At 48.5% G+C, this 14,635-nt stretch overlaps 1 protein-coding gene across 1 annotated transcript in view; it reads right to left on the bottom strand.

Annotated features, from left to right (window-relative positions):
- Nucleotides 1-14,635, bottom strand: part of LOC119170652 (CD151 antigen) — a 264,301-nt gene that overhangs the window by 187,664 nt on the left and 62,002 nt on the right. The gene's annotated exons all lie outside the window — the stretch shown is intronic.

Below are 14,635 nucleotides of genomic sequence, written 5' to 3'. Positions count from 1 at the left end.
GGGTTTGTCAATATAGCAACAATATAACTGAGTGTTCTCATTCCTAAATAGCACAGCTGATGCCTGTCACGGGCAAGCACAACTGCAACAGTCCTCGTAGCCGTCTCTTGAAAGCATGAGAGCTGCTGCTACGATAAATGATTACCAACCTGACAAGCGCACAAGAAGGCAATGACGTAATTACATACACATTGCTCGGGCACGCCCAACATTGCAGCATTAATTAACAATGCGTCTCGGTCTTCGCGCAAATGGAATTGCGTGGCTTATGTGTGCAGATGAAGGTGTGGACGCAGCAGCACTTTCAGTGTTTCTTGACTAGCTCTTTGCTTTTGAAGCAAAACGTTATGTCTCTTGCTCACACCGAAATGGCACGAAATGTGTTTCGAATTATCTTCCTTTTCCTCCCTTCGCTCTGTTTATCTCCATCTCTCTAAACTAGATTGCCTTTGCAACAGCCTCCGCGTGAACATGTGATATCCTTTGTCTTCCTGGTATGCGCACACAAAGCGAACAACAACAACGACTAAACACAACAAAGCGGACACAATATCCGACGATCAAATGAGATCGGCCGTGCATCCCTCCCGAAGGTGCTGATGAGCTTTCTTAATGCAACACCGCCGTAGCTGGACTGTATTAATCTCTCGCCACCGGAGTGGGAAGTGATTTCGCAACCTCGGGTACAAGCTTTCGTACACAAACCGGCTCTTACAACACTATACGAAGCCCTAGCTGGCACGGTCAATGGCTTCGAGCTGCCGAAGATGAACGAGCCGAGCCAAGACGATACAACCATGTAGCTCGAGAGGCGCAGGCCTGCCTCTCTGGGATATGGCATAGAGGTGTGTGGCAACGTAGCAGCCCCTGCCCGTGTATAAATACACGCACATGCACGCGTGTAGATATCTGGTGTCCGGAATTACTCTTAAGGCACGGGTGAAGCTGTTGCCCAACTCGCGTTCAGCGGCACCACGCCCATCGCTTCAGAGTATATATGCAAGCACATTAGCATGCGCGCGTGAAGTGCTTGCAGGAAGGGGCCGCGAGTGCAAGCGGCAGTTAAAGTTCGCTTTGGCATTGATTGCCAACCACCTAGAGATCACAGCACCATCTTTAGGTTATGAACGCAAAAACTGGAGGCCCATCGAAGTGCTCCGTATTGGATGATGCGAATGAATGAATCCGCGGCCGAAAGACGAGCTAACAATAGGTGTGAAGTATTATCGACAAACATTATGCCTGTGCCGGGCGCAGCATCGATGAAGCACGATGTAAGACACACAGTATATATCTTGCACCATGCTCCAAAGTCCGACTTGCGTATTTACATTTGTCAGATTCAAAGCCGGAGAAAGCGTTCATCCGTGCGACGCGACAGATGCGACAACGCCAGATCGCGAGCGACAATGACGTTTATCCGAGCGACAATGACAGATGCGTGCTTCTCATCAGCGCATTGCAGGCTGCAGCGAACAGGGTCAATTTGCATAAGGCAAATATGCTGCCACGCCCATCGAGAAGCGCGCGTGTATGTCACGCGCGTCTTATGTAACACCCCATCGCGCACGCGAGAAAACACACCGATCAGTGCCCGCAGTGCCTGTTTATCGGTGTGTTTTGTCACACCGTCACAAAACACACCGCAGGGACTTGCGCGGCAGCACTCTCGTAGAAACCTGCTTGATATTCACGGAGTTCATAACCTGTACACCAACAACGATCGTGCGAGAACACGAGCATTCTCTTCGTTCGACTGCACCTAAACAGCCAGTAGGGATATGCAGTCACTCAAATCGCCAAACCGTAGAAGTCACAAAAGAAAGAAACCAATGTGTGTGCGTCAGCGAGGAACAGCCAGTAGTGATATGCAGTCACTCGAATCGACAAATCGTAGAAGTCACAAAAGAAAGAAACCAATGTGTGTGCGTCAGTGAGGAACAGCCAGTAGTGATATGCAGTCACTCGAATCGACAAATCGTAGAAGTCACAAAAGAAAGAAACCAATGTGTGTGCGTCAGTGAGGAACAGCCAGTAGTGATATGCAGTCACTCGAATCGACAAATCGTAGAAGTCACAAAAGAAAGAAACCAATGTGTGTGCGCCAATGAGGAACAGCCAGTAGTGATATGCAGTCACTCGAATCGACAAATCGTAGAAGTCACAAAAGAAAGAAACCAATGTGTGTGCGTCAGCGAGGAACAGCCAGTAGTGATATGCAGTCACTCGAATCGACAAACCGTAGAAGTCACAAAAGAAAGAAACCAAGGTGTGTACGCGGAGGCGCCAGTGAGGAACGTCCGGGTCGCCAGATGGAGTGGGGCTACGCGCATGCGGCCCACACGAATGTGTCCTGTGCGTACACGAGAATAGCGCCCTGGGGGTCAACGCGATGTTCCGCTTCGATAGAAACGCCCGCACACTGCACGATCGACGGTAAAAGCATGAAGCGCAGCGCGATGTTTCTACTGCAGCAACACATGTCTGAGCACACACACGCACGCACACATGCAAGCACACGCACATACGGCCGTGCGCCTCCTCCTTTTATAAGATGCGTCCGCTTCCCACGCGACCTGCTGTCAAGGTCAGGTACGCTGGGGTTCGTGTATACTCTGTAGTCTCTTCCGAGTATGCCCCCATGTAGCCGCTTGGTATCAAGCGCGTAGAACAAATTTGCCATGTGTGTGGATGCTCTCCGAGAGCGCGCCAGATGCGACTCGCGTTATACGACCGGCCTTAGACATGTAGCCACCCACCCAAGCAGGAGGAGGCGAGGTAGCGCGCCATATCACCCGCGTTCCGTCTTTCTTTGTAATGCATGTCGAGCAGCGGCGGCCGTGCCCTCGAGCTAAGAAGAGCAGGACGTGGCGGCAAAGGGCGGTGCACGTGTGCGATGTCGTCCACTTGAGAAGTGGCTACACCCTCTGGGGCGACAGAAGCTCTCATAGCGATCGAAACACTGCAAACGAGAACTATGCACTACGCCCGCCATTCGAGCGGGTTAAGACAAACTGACCGGGTTAGGTAATCGCTTGTGCACTGGTAGCTCTTTCTAATCTTTGCCTCTTTGCATTCCTTTATTCTTTACCCCCAACGTAGGATAGCAAACAGGACGCCTGGTTGTCCTTTGTGTCACTTCCATCTCCGCTCCTTTTTGTACTGCTTCTACTTTTTTCTTTATGTTGAACAGAGTCTTCATTTGCATATGGACGAAAGTTTATACATTGTTAACGCATCTTTGCATGGGTACACCTGTAGTACGCTCACGCACAAAAGTATACAAATATAGATATACTTAGTTTTCGTGTAGGGCTCGGGAACCATTTCCGCTCTTTCCCGACAGAACATCATGCCTTGTTAATTTTAGCCTGGAAATTCGTCTGGACAGACGACATTGTGAGTAAGCCGGTCCTATGGAAAGGCTCTCAATCCCTTCGGCGCCCAGTCTGACAGACGCTGTTGAAGATTTGAGCAATTGTCCAGACCAAGCAGCAAGCAAAGGCGAGTTCCCGTCCTTCAAATGCGGACCCTTTTGTCGACCCTTCAAGCAGAAGCGGTGACTAATGAACTCGGCGACTCATCAGGCAATGGAAAAGCTGGCGTGACCGGCGCCAGTGCTGACGGCGGAGCGGCGCTTCTTTAATCCTCAGTCAAGTAGCCGACCGGCCGACTGCCTATGCCCGCCAGGCATTGTCCCTGCTGGCCGGAGAATGAGACGTCGTGTCACCGCGACGCCACAGAGAGGACAACAGGGACGGCGTCTTCCTGGGGGAGACCGCGACGGACACCGCAGATCGCCCCGCTAATTGGGCGAGCTGTGCGGTGGACCCTTTGAAGTATGCGGCCAGGATCGTGGGAACTCTCGACTAACGGCACACACACGACGAGGAAGAGCCCTGCTGGCGCCACCACAGTGCAGTGTTCACGTGGACCTTGCATGCTCGCCCCCCTCACCTGTGTGTGCGTGATTGGTGTTCGACTCGGAGAGGAGGAGCCCAACAGGGCATAAAACGAAGCCGCAGAGTGCTGGACGTCGCTCTGAACTATGTAACGTTCAACCACCACGCTCGTGGTTTGGGAAACCACTAACTTTTCCTTTCTGTAAATATGTGTAAATAGTGACATAAACCATGTTTTGTTTTCCGTTCTGTTTTTCGTATCCTCCAGCGACCTTCCTTCCTTCAACATCTTACAGCTTACGCCTCAGTGCAGCATATACAGTATCAAAGTAGGTGCGCTTTTATACGTATTGCCTCAGTTGTAGGGCATATAGAACATTTAATTAACCACTTTCTTAATACTTTATTTTCCACATATTAAACATATGAGCAATAAATGATACAAGAGTAATTCCCATATGGGTACTTCACTTAACAAGGTCTTGCGGCAACAGGTGTTATATATATATATATATATATATATATATATATATATATATATATATATATATATATATATATATATATATATATATATATATATATATATATATATATATATATATCCACGTGGCATACGGCTCCTCGCCTGCTCCCCTCCAAACAGACGTGCACTAAGGCAGGCAGGCGATGAAAGCGCCGCTTTCAACCAGAAGGAAAGAAAACGCACGTGTATACCTTACGCAGGCACCGCCTGTGTTTATACTGGAATTCCTGCTGCAAACGCGCTCTAGGAGAAGGGCAGCGCAGTCAGGAATGTGGCAGCAGTGCTGGACTGCGTATGAGGGCAGTGTGCGCCCACGGAGACGTAGGCCCCTCTGAGAAGAAAAAAAAGATAGTACACCGAAGAAAATGACGAGGAACAAGAAAGGCGCGAGATATTAGACGGCGTTTCTAGCTAGTCAGCCCTCTTGCGGTGAAAAGCGGTTGTCGTCCCGTGAGAAGCGCCTCATGCGAGATCCGACAAATATTCATATATATACGAGCACACTCACACATTGCGTTTCCGCGAGCAGTGACCCGAGAACTTGCGCGCAGACATGTCTGTAGATGTCAAGAGAACATGTGCACGACTTCTGTATGTCGCTTCAAAACAGTGGGACAATGTTGACTGAAGTTGAGATTGTGTAGAGGTGGGCTACGTCATCACGTTCAACACCTACCGGGGAATAAGCGCATCTGGAGGACAGAAAAAAATTAAACGAGAGGCGAATAAAACGTAGAGAATGTCGTGAGGCGACCATTAGGTTTATTTCCTCTGCACCCTCCTTCACACACCCACCCACCCACACACACACACGCACGCACGCACGCACACACACACACACACACACACACGCACACACACACACGCACGCACACGCACACACACACGCACACACACACACACACACACACACACACACGTCTGGCTACAATGAGAGAATCTAGCGGAAAACGTTAGAGTGCGCTGAATAGTGGCAAAAAAGACACAGGAATACGAGACAGGGGCTGCTGTGAAAGTGTTATAACTGGCATCAACTGGATGTGCAAACGCAGCAGAAACCACGGAAACACTCCCGACTTGAGCGCAGGGAGAGTATTTATTTATTTATTTATTTATTTATTTATTTATTTATTTATTTATTTATTTATTTATATGTTTTTATTTACCCCGAGCGCCAAGAGACATTACAGACGGGAGTGAGAGAGAGTGTGAGAATTTATTAGAAGGCAAAGAGGTCGGCCTGAGCTAGTTCGCGCTAGCCTGGTATACACAGAGGATAAAGGAAGGAAGGGGTGGTTATACGAACGACAGATGAGGACAGAACGTTGTGCATGAGATCCCACTAATGAAGCCGTGTGCCCCACAGAATAATTAAAAATAAACTAAAGCACCACCACACGAGACTGTGAATTTTTCGGCAGATGTCACCAAACGCAGCGAAAGCAAAACAGGAAACAATTTTTCCATAGACAAGATCAGGATTATAAATAAAGTTTGACCAACCAACCAACAGTATTTGCACAAGCCACAATACATCAGCAAGTCGGTGCCCCTCCAACGATTAACAGGTATTTTTCGGAGAGATAGAAAAATAAAAAAGAAGACAGATTTTTTTATTGATATGTGGGGTTTAACGTCCCAAAACCACCATAAGATTATGAGATAGGCCGTAGTGGAGGGCTCCGGAAATTTTGACCACCTGGGGTTCCTTAACGTGCATCTTAATCTGACCACACGGACCTACAACATTTCCGTCTCCATCGGAAATGCAGCCGCCGCAGCTGGGATTCGATTTCGCGACCTGCGAGTCAGCAACCGAGTACCTTAGCCACTAGACCACCGCGGCGCGGCAGACGAAGACAGAGGAGTGGACGCTAGAGCGACAGCAAGAAAAAAGGGCGCACTTCCTGAGCGTGGAGAAGACCTTAGTGATTTCAAATTATCGAAGGGACGTTGCCTCATACGATCTATTTCAATCTTTCTACACCGAACACGTCAGGAAGTTCCCTTAATTCTCCTTCTCCTCGTAGAGACGCACACACAACATAGCGACCAGTTGTGCATGTTTAAGATTGCGCCAGAACAGACTACGTCATAAATAACCCTAATTCGGGCGTCTCAGCACTTCAGGAGTAAACCCCTAATAAACGCAATTTTGTCGCAGAAACTTCGACTGCGCTACAACGCACATATCACAACACGCGTTGAGTACAGGGGATACATGATGGCCCGAGAACGTAGCGTTGGTAAGCAGCTGCAGCAGGGGGGTGAAGAAGAGGTCAAGGTGAGGAAAAGACGCTACTTGTACAGCCTTATAGTTGGGAGCACAGCTACGCGTCAGTTACCGCATATGCGGTAGATTAGCAAACCCTAATTCGCATGCTTTAACGACAAATGTAGATGAAGCTGCCCCGGTACCACACGAGGCATGCGCAGATACGGCAAGTACACGAACGTTGTGAATGGTTCCCGAACATCCGCGCAATTTCCCGTTGGGAGAAAAGCAATTACGCTCAACGCCTTTTGCCCCCCCCCTTTTTTTTTTCTGACCGTTTCTTACCATCAATCATGGTAGAAAATGAATGAGTCGGGTAAAATAAGAATCATTCCTGAGATGCCGAGGTGTGGTCTACACCACACGTAACATTGCAGCTCGTTGCTCGTTGGGCGAACGATTATATTAGCGTGGGACGAAGACCTGTGGCGTAACACACACACACACACACACACACACACACACACACACACACACACACACACACACACACACACACACACACACACACACACACACACACACACACACGCACACACACACACACAGAGAGAGAGAGAGAGAGAGAGAGAGATGCAGGAACCGAAATAAACTAATAAGCACACGCGGACATACGAAATCCCTGACGATTTTTTTCGCGATGTTGCATCCTTTAGTAAACAGGAACTCCGTTTTGCCGTCTTGACGGCAAGCACCTCTAGCTGCTCGCTCTTGCTTCAGGGAGCAAACACACGCTGCCCACTCGCTTACGAGTTTGTCTCGCATTTATGCTGCAGCACAGCGCAGAGTCGGGCGGGTTCCTGCGGCAGCTCCTGCCTTTCGAAGAAGCGCGGTCATTATACACACGGCGCGGCCGACGGGCGTTTATAGCAATTCTGATAACGACGACTGGAAGCCCCCGCGGCGATTACGGGGAGCGCGACGCGTGCACCTCTTTAAACGCTACAGCCCCACGCGTGCGATAGCTGCAGCCTCTCGTGAGCCACACCGCACGAGGCGGCGTCTTCACGTATAAAAGCCGGCGCCCGTGTTTTGTCGTATTTTATTCATCTGTATTTTTCTACTTTTGTTCTTTAAACGGCAGCACTAACCGCCGTATTCTAGAACGTCGCTTCACTCAACGCTTCAGCTCGACCCTAAGAAGTCGATGGGAGCGCCATCCCTTGGCAGAGCAAGTCACTGCATATCGGCAATAATCTCCCGCGATTCTCGATAAGCGTAGCGTCAATTTTAGTCTAGCAGTGGCGCAGTGCTCACCTCAGTCAAGTGAAGGACGAAATCTGAGTCGAGGAGCCTTTGCGAATACGGGGGTTAGTGGAGTGTACAAGACAGGGCAACGACTGCTTCGTTACTTGCCCATTTCGATCGCTCGAAATAAGGCAGGTGTAACTTATACAAGGAGTAAAAGGGCAAGCAAACTTTCAGCAGATGAAGGGAGAGACACCCATTCCAGTGAAGCACTTACAGGAAAAAGTATGGTTTAGTTAGCAAGCTCTGCATTGAACAAAAAGTTCTCTATAGCCACGTCGTTTTCTTTACAATTTTCGGTATCAAAATCCGAAAAACTACTGTTTTGGCAACTATAACGTTGCGCTTTCACCTGCAGGCCACAAGCTTTATAGAACCAATTAATTACTGGCATAATTTGTTATAAGCACGTATCGCACTACTACGTACACTATTGTATTAATGCCAACTGTACACCATTGTACACCATCGTACTAATTCTAGTAATCGTACTACTAATAGTAACTTTACTATTAAGCAGGTAATATACCTCCTACGGAATTAAGTTTCATATTTCGATTCCAAAAATAGCAGGATTTGCTTATGTACCTTCCTCAATGCACCGTTAGTTCGACATTCAACGCTTTTGCATCGCCCGCCACCCCATATTCCTTTAAATTCAGATAAATGTGAAACGTTCGCGCCCCTACAATCGAGATGTACACCTTCAGCTCTTACAGCGATGGCTTCGTTGAGCCGTAAGGCCTGATGAGCCTGCAGACGGCGCCAGTAAAAGTGCCAGGTCTGCATTCTCGTTGCTGAGCATCCATGCAAGCCGCACTTTTCTCACGCTGCCACCCCGAAGAACATAAGAAGTCTGGGAATGCGCGGGCGTCTCTCCCGACTCGTTTATGCCGAGTACACGTCAGGGGACGCGATCGCGGCATCCAAAACAAAAGGTGCAATCGTGAGAACCAGATGCGTGGTGTAGATGGCGGTGGAAAGGGGACAAATAAAGAGAGGGGAAACAAAAGCACCCACGGAACAGCAGCTGGGTCCGAATTTCATCCTTCGACGCGCCGCCGGAAACTCTATATTACCCTCGCTCGCTCGAAGACTCCCTCGCAGATCCTGCGATGGGGTCATCGCTCGTGCAAGGATGCCTCTGTCTCGGCTCGCTGCACGCCGCTAATTTCGAGCCAAAGCTGACTTGTTTACTTAAAGAATGACGCATCAATATTAGAAGAACACTCGGAGGGTGAGCTTGTCAGCTAGTTGGTTAGAGATATCGTAGGGGAGCACAGCGAAAGACAACGACCATTGATTGATTGATATGTGGAGTTTAACGTCCCAAAACCACGATATGATTATGAGAGATGCCGTAGTGGAGAGCTCCAGAAATTTCGATTACCTGGGGTTCTTTAACGTGCACCCAACAAAATACGACGACCGTTTATTGCGGAGAATTCCGTAAATAAATACATTTCTACTTATCTGACGAGGGCTGCCAAAGGCGTTATTGACGAGGGCTAATACATAGACATGTATTTATTTCTGTGACCAGCTGTGTGAGCGAGAGAATGAATGAACTTTTATAGGGTGCAGGAAAACGCGATATAATGCGCACCTGGCTAATCCCACGACGGGACCTGCCGGCGCGATCGCGGGCACGCTGGACGGCCAAGATTTGTTTTTCATGGGCGGGACTTCGCAAGAGCGCGTCCCACTCTTCCTTGTTGAAACTAAGGCCCAACGACCCACACTCCCAGAGCATATGAGGCAAAGTAGCTGTGTTTACCTTGTCCCTGGAACTGGTTCTACCTAGCTCTGTTCTATTCGAAACCGAAACTGAATGAATAAATCTGTAAATCTTTAGAAACACCTGTAAATGAAGAGCCGTCATGCACTCGCAGAAACGAGGTTTCAGTCGGGATAAGCGAGTTAAGTGCAAATTGCAAAAAGAGAAAACAATGCTCTTTTTCCTTTGTCAGTGCCCTTTAACATGTCTCCTATATTCAGCCAAAATTCAACGAGATGCTGCCGTGGTGGTGCAGTATAGTTCCAGTGGTCGGCTCTTGAACTTAAGTTCGCCGGTTCATCCAGGCCGCACCGGTCGCACTTCGATGAAGGTGAAATCCTCTAGAAATCCGTGTATACTTAGATTTTGGTGAACCCTAATGTACTCCAGTTGTTCATAATTTTCGGAGCCCTCGAGTATTTAACGTGCCTGATAAGCATGTAGACGTTTGGTGCGCTAAATCCCTGATATTATTAATGTCCAGCGAGGTTATAATCTCTTTGATATGCGTATCCGTGGACCGTACTAATTACCAAGCGTATTCTCATGTCGCTTACGCTGTTTGCCATAGACCTGTTTTATAATTACGTCCTTTATCATCCCTCTCCTCGCCAATCACATACTCTACGAGGTAGTCATTCATGTGTGCGTAAAGCCTAATGATGTCAGCTGTTGAGTGACCCCTGCCACGTCTCTTGTCGAAACAAGAAAGAGGTTAACCCGTGACATCTGTGCAAAATGAAATCATCGAAATAAACGTGACTCGCGTCCGTTCTTTTTTTTTTCAAATTTTTCTTTTTAAGTTTACGCCTGCCTCGGTTGTAAAGCGGTTACACTGCTCAGCCACTGATCCGGAAGTCCCTGGAAAAGAATTCAATCCAGCGGGAACAAAAACAAGATCTCCATGATGAGATTTCCCTGTGACCTTAAAGGCCCTTCATCGTATGCAGCCACGGTAATCACTTAACCATCGCAATCACAGTACTTGTCGCGACGCAAGAAGTCGAACAGTGTAGAAATGCTGCGGAGCTTTCGCGTAAGACGCTGCTCAGCGATAGCGATGGCACGCGCCGTAATAACGAACGGTTGCGTCCTCTGGCGAGGAAGCGATCGCTGGCTTTGTGCGCAAGGCGTCAACGTCCTGGGCTCACGTGGCGTGACTAATGGGTTCATTGTATTCGCGTCTTTGTCACACTTGTCAGTTATTCTCTCCCTCTTTTATCCTTCAAAATAGAAGCTAAACAAGAACCGTGATCACGCTCTGCGTACAAAATGAAGAGTTCTGTCTATACCGCAAGGCTCGTGCCGAGAGAAACCATCTGACAAAGTGGAGGTGCGAAATGCGATTTAAGTCCAGCGTAAGCTACGGAGGTGTGTGTGTCTAAGAGGATACCCCTGTGCGAAAAAGTTAAAGGCGTAGCCAAGATCTAAGTGATTCTTTCCTCTCCTATTCGCCATTGTTTGTTTGTTTGTTTGTTTGTTTGTTTGTTTGTTTGTTTGTTTGGCGTAAAGGTGCAGCTGAGAACGTGCGAAACCTTTCTTGAAGAGTGCATGCGAGCGTGGGTCACCGAATTGGCACTTCGCGCCCCCGTCTTGGGAATATTTGCATTTTTGTGATAAATGACCTTTGTAATTACACGCGAGCGCTCATAAGCCGACAGCTATATAATGATCGAGTAAAATGTATAACGATGAAGATTATAATGATCGAGTAAAATGTATAACGATGAAGATACGAGCGCTCATGTTCCACGTCGCACTTGAGCTTTATCCAGGAGGACGCCTCATGAATGGCGATTAGCTAAAGATAGTTTACAGCACGTTGCTGTCATCATCACAGCCGTAACGTTACATGTCGCGTTATGCACGTGCTATAACCGATACGCTAGCTGCAAATGCTCATGCGTGGTGCGGCGTAGATAAGGGTGGTAAAGCTGGTAGGCAGCTCGCAGTAAGCAAAGTGGTAACGATGCGCTAATTAAAAAAAAAAGCATTCCCACTTACTGCAGGAGACTGAAGTGAATGAACAGAGCGCTCTAATTGTTCGTTACGGTGTGTGCTCGTGCAAGTTACTTGTATACTTGTTGCGTGCGCGCGCACATTGAATGTTTGGTAATCTCACGGTTAGTATAGGTATCGCGGTTAGTATAGGTGGGCACATGTTCTACATTAGAGAACAGGGTGACGGTTGTGCGATGTCATCGCGTCCCTCCCCCCTCACCTCTTTAGTCGAGTACAAAAGGCAGCCCGCTTCTGAACGAATCCAAAACGAAAATGAAACGACGTAGTGCTTATCACAACGGTTAGACTTTTGCGCCTGGTTTTCAAGGGCTAACTGTGTGAACTAAACATGTCTTCTGAATGTAAAAAAAATCTCAAGTCCTCGGCCGGCATTGTCTTCAAAAAACCTGCATTGCTGCTACCCTGAACAATAAACAATATCGGGAAGGTCCAGCTGAATAAAAGCACGAGGCAGTCTAGGTAGCCCAGTCAGATGACTAAAAAGGAGCGTCCCGCGTCCCCTCCTGCCTTACCTGCACGCAGGCCGAAGACTGTTATCTACATCGTGGCAACCAAGCTTCTGCCGCACGCGTAAAAGTGTCTCTCTATCTCGCTCCCTCTTCTATTCACTGCGCTGCCCGTATTAGGTATTTAATTAAAGACCGCCGAACAATCAATCTCGACTGCCACCACTACCACCTGCAGTGGCGTGGTTGTCAGCTTCCGCGTACGAACGCCATTAGCGATTGCCAACGCGAGAAGGCCGCGTTGGCTTCTTCGGCGACCGTGACGGGAACGTGAATCAAGCGGGGTACCCGCATACGTTATCGCAAACAGAATAAATGCCGAATGAAATCGCCGATACGGCAGAGGAGAGTATCCGCCGCAGCCGATCCGACAGTGGCCTAATCGACGCGGCCGCGCAGCGTATCGAGTCGAAATGAGATTACGCGTGGGCCCCCACATACCACAAGTCGAATGGATTTGGGGGAAGAACGAACACGCTCGACTTCGTGCGTCACGAGTACAAGATGGCGGCGGCGGCTCTACACGTTCGGTGTGTGTATTACGCGCACTTCGCGCGCGTGTAATACGCGTTTGGCGCCTTTCCTGGTGCGTGAGACGGTAGTCACGGCGAGTGTTGGCATCGGTCGAAGATTTGCACTTTGCCAGCGCTGAATGCATGTGCCCGCGGGTGGTCACCGTCCGGTCGCACGAAGCGACACGGCCCCGCTTCGCGTGAAGCGACGCGTCACGAACGGCAGCAATCCCGGCTGCGGCGGCTGCATTTTCGATGGAGGCGGAAATGCTGTAGGTTCATATGCTCAGATTAGGGTGCACGTTAAAAAACCCCAGGTGGTCAAATTTTCCGGAGCCCTCCACTACGGCTCTCATAATCATAATCATATGGTGGTTTTGGGACGTTAAACCCCACATATCAATGCCTGTCCTAAGTTTACTCTTCAGTGCTTTGACGTTGCCTCAGTTCTTCAGTGCGTGTTCAATTCTCTCCATGTTATACCTTCTTACATCGGATACCTTACGCTTATTAATGAACTTTGAAATCCCTGCCAACTCTATTTTGCCTGTTGTATTTAGGGCTTTCATGCTTTGACGCTTCTTAATGAGGTTCTTCGTTTCCTGGGACAGCTTTCCAGTGTCTTGTCTAATTACCGTACCTCCAACCTCTACTGCACACTCCTTAATAATACTCCTCAGATTATCATTCATTGTGTTAAACCGACGTTAAACCCCGCATATCAATCAATCACGAACGGCACCACCGAGTGAGTTCGCGGCGCTCCATGGCGTCTGGTAGAACCATGGCGTAAGAAAAATGTTTCAAAACGAATGACAACGACGAGTCGGTGGCGGAAACAGGTAAAATGAGAGGGAGATTTGCTCAGTTGCAAGGTCGTGAAAGAGCGATTACACGAGTCGCTTCCTCGTTTATTCCTTCGTGTATTTTGATACTGCATGGTTCCCGTTTCTTTTTTTTTTATATTTTGTCCTTTCCTGTTCCGTCGTGAATGGGTACAAGACGTCACACATTCTGTAGTCACCCTGCTGACAAAAATCCTGTTTTAAAGCGTCGTACCATGTTTCTCTTTCGCTCATTTCTCTGCGTTTCAGCGATTCTTGCTGATTTCGTACGAATCGCCCCACGAACACTAACATTAGCTACAGCGCGAGAACAAAACGACGACCCAGAGACAAGGACACGAAGGACACTCCGTCTCTGTGTCGCCATTTTGTTCTCGCGCTATAACTTTCGTCATGCCATACCAACTAGCCCAAGCTGCCACACGCGAACACTAAGCCACACGGCGTACAAAAATTTCGTTCAATATTTCTTTTCAAAGGTGTACGTACTGAGATATATCTATACGTTTGCTAACCCGTCACCTTGATCTAGTGCTTTAATGGTGACCTGATGGTCGCGGGATCAAATCCCGGCTGGGTTTCCATGGAGGCAAAATGTGCGGTTGGCTCTCGGTGCATGACATAAAAGCCCCAGACGGTAGAACTTTCCGGAGAGCTCCGCTGCGACGTCTCTTGTAATCATATCGCAACTTTGATACTTAAACATCTAACATTTATCAATCCTTGCCTATTTAGTATTTTTGAGGCTCCGCAGAGACTTTACGACCAAATTTGGGAGACCCAGCACGCCCGTGAGGCGGCGTCGAGGCAAGCCCTTTCCCCTCATGAGAGGCTTAGGCCCGGCCACCTAAACCTGCTGGTTTCTTATCACAAAGTTAATTCCTCCGCCTCCTCCTTTAGTATCTTCGAGAAATCTTGCATTTCTATAAGATATCATATTGGCGCTAATTAGAGCCAGCGACTAACGCGCTAATCCACATCAGCCCAACCATAACCCTGTAAGCGCAGCGAAAGAAGAATGT

The sequence above is a fragment of the Rhipicephalus microplus genome, chromosome 2, assembly GCF_043290135.1.
Source record: "Rhipicephalus microplus isolate Deutch F79 chromosome 2, USDA_Rmic, whole genome shotgun sequence".
Taxonomy (NCBI): domain Eukaryota; kingdom Metazoa; phylum Arthropoda; class Arachnida; order Ixodida; family Ixodidae; genus Rhipicephalus; species Rhipicephalus microplus.
Note: the sequence above shows the minus strand (reverse complement) of the source record. Positions and strands in the feature narration are given on the sequence as shown.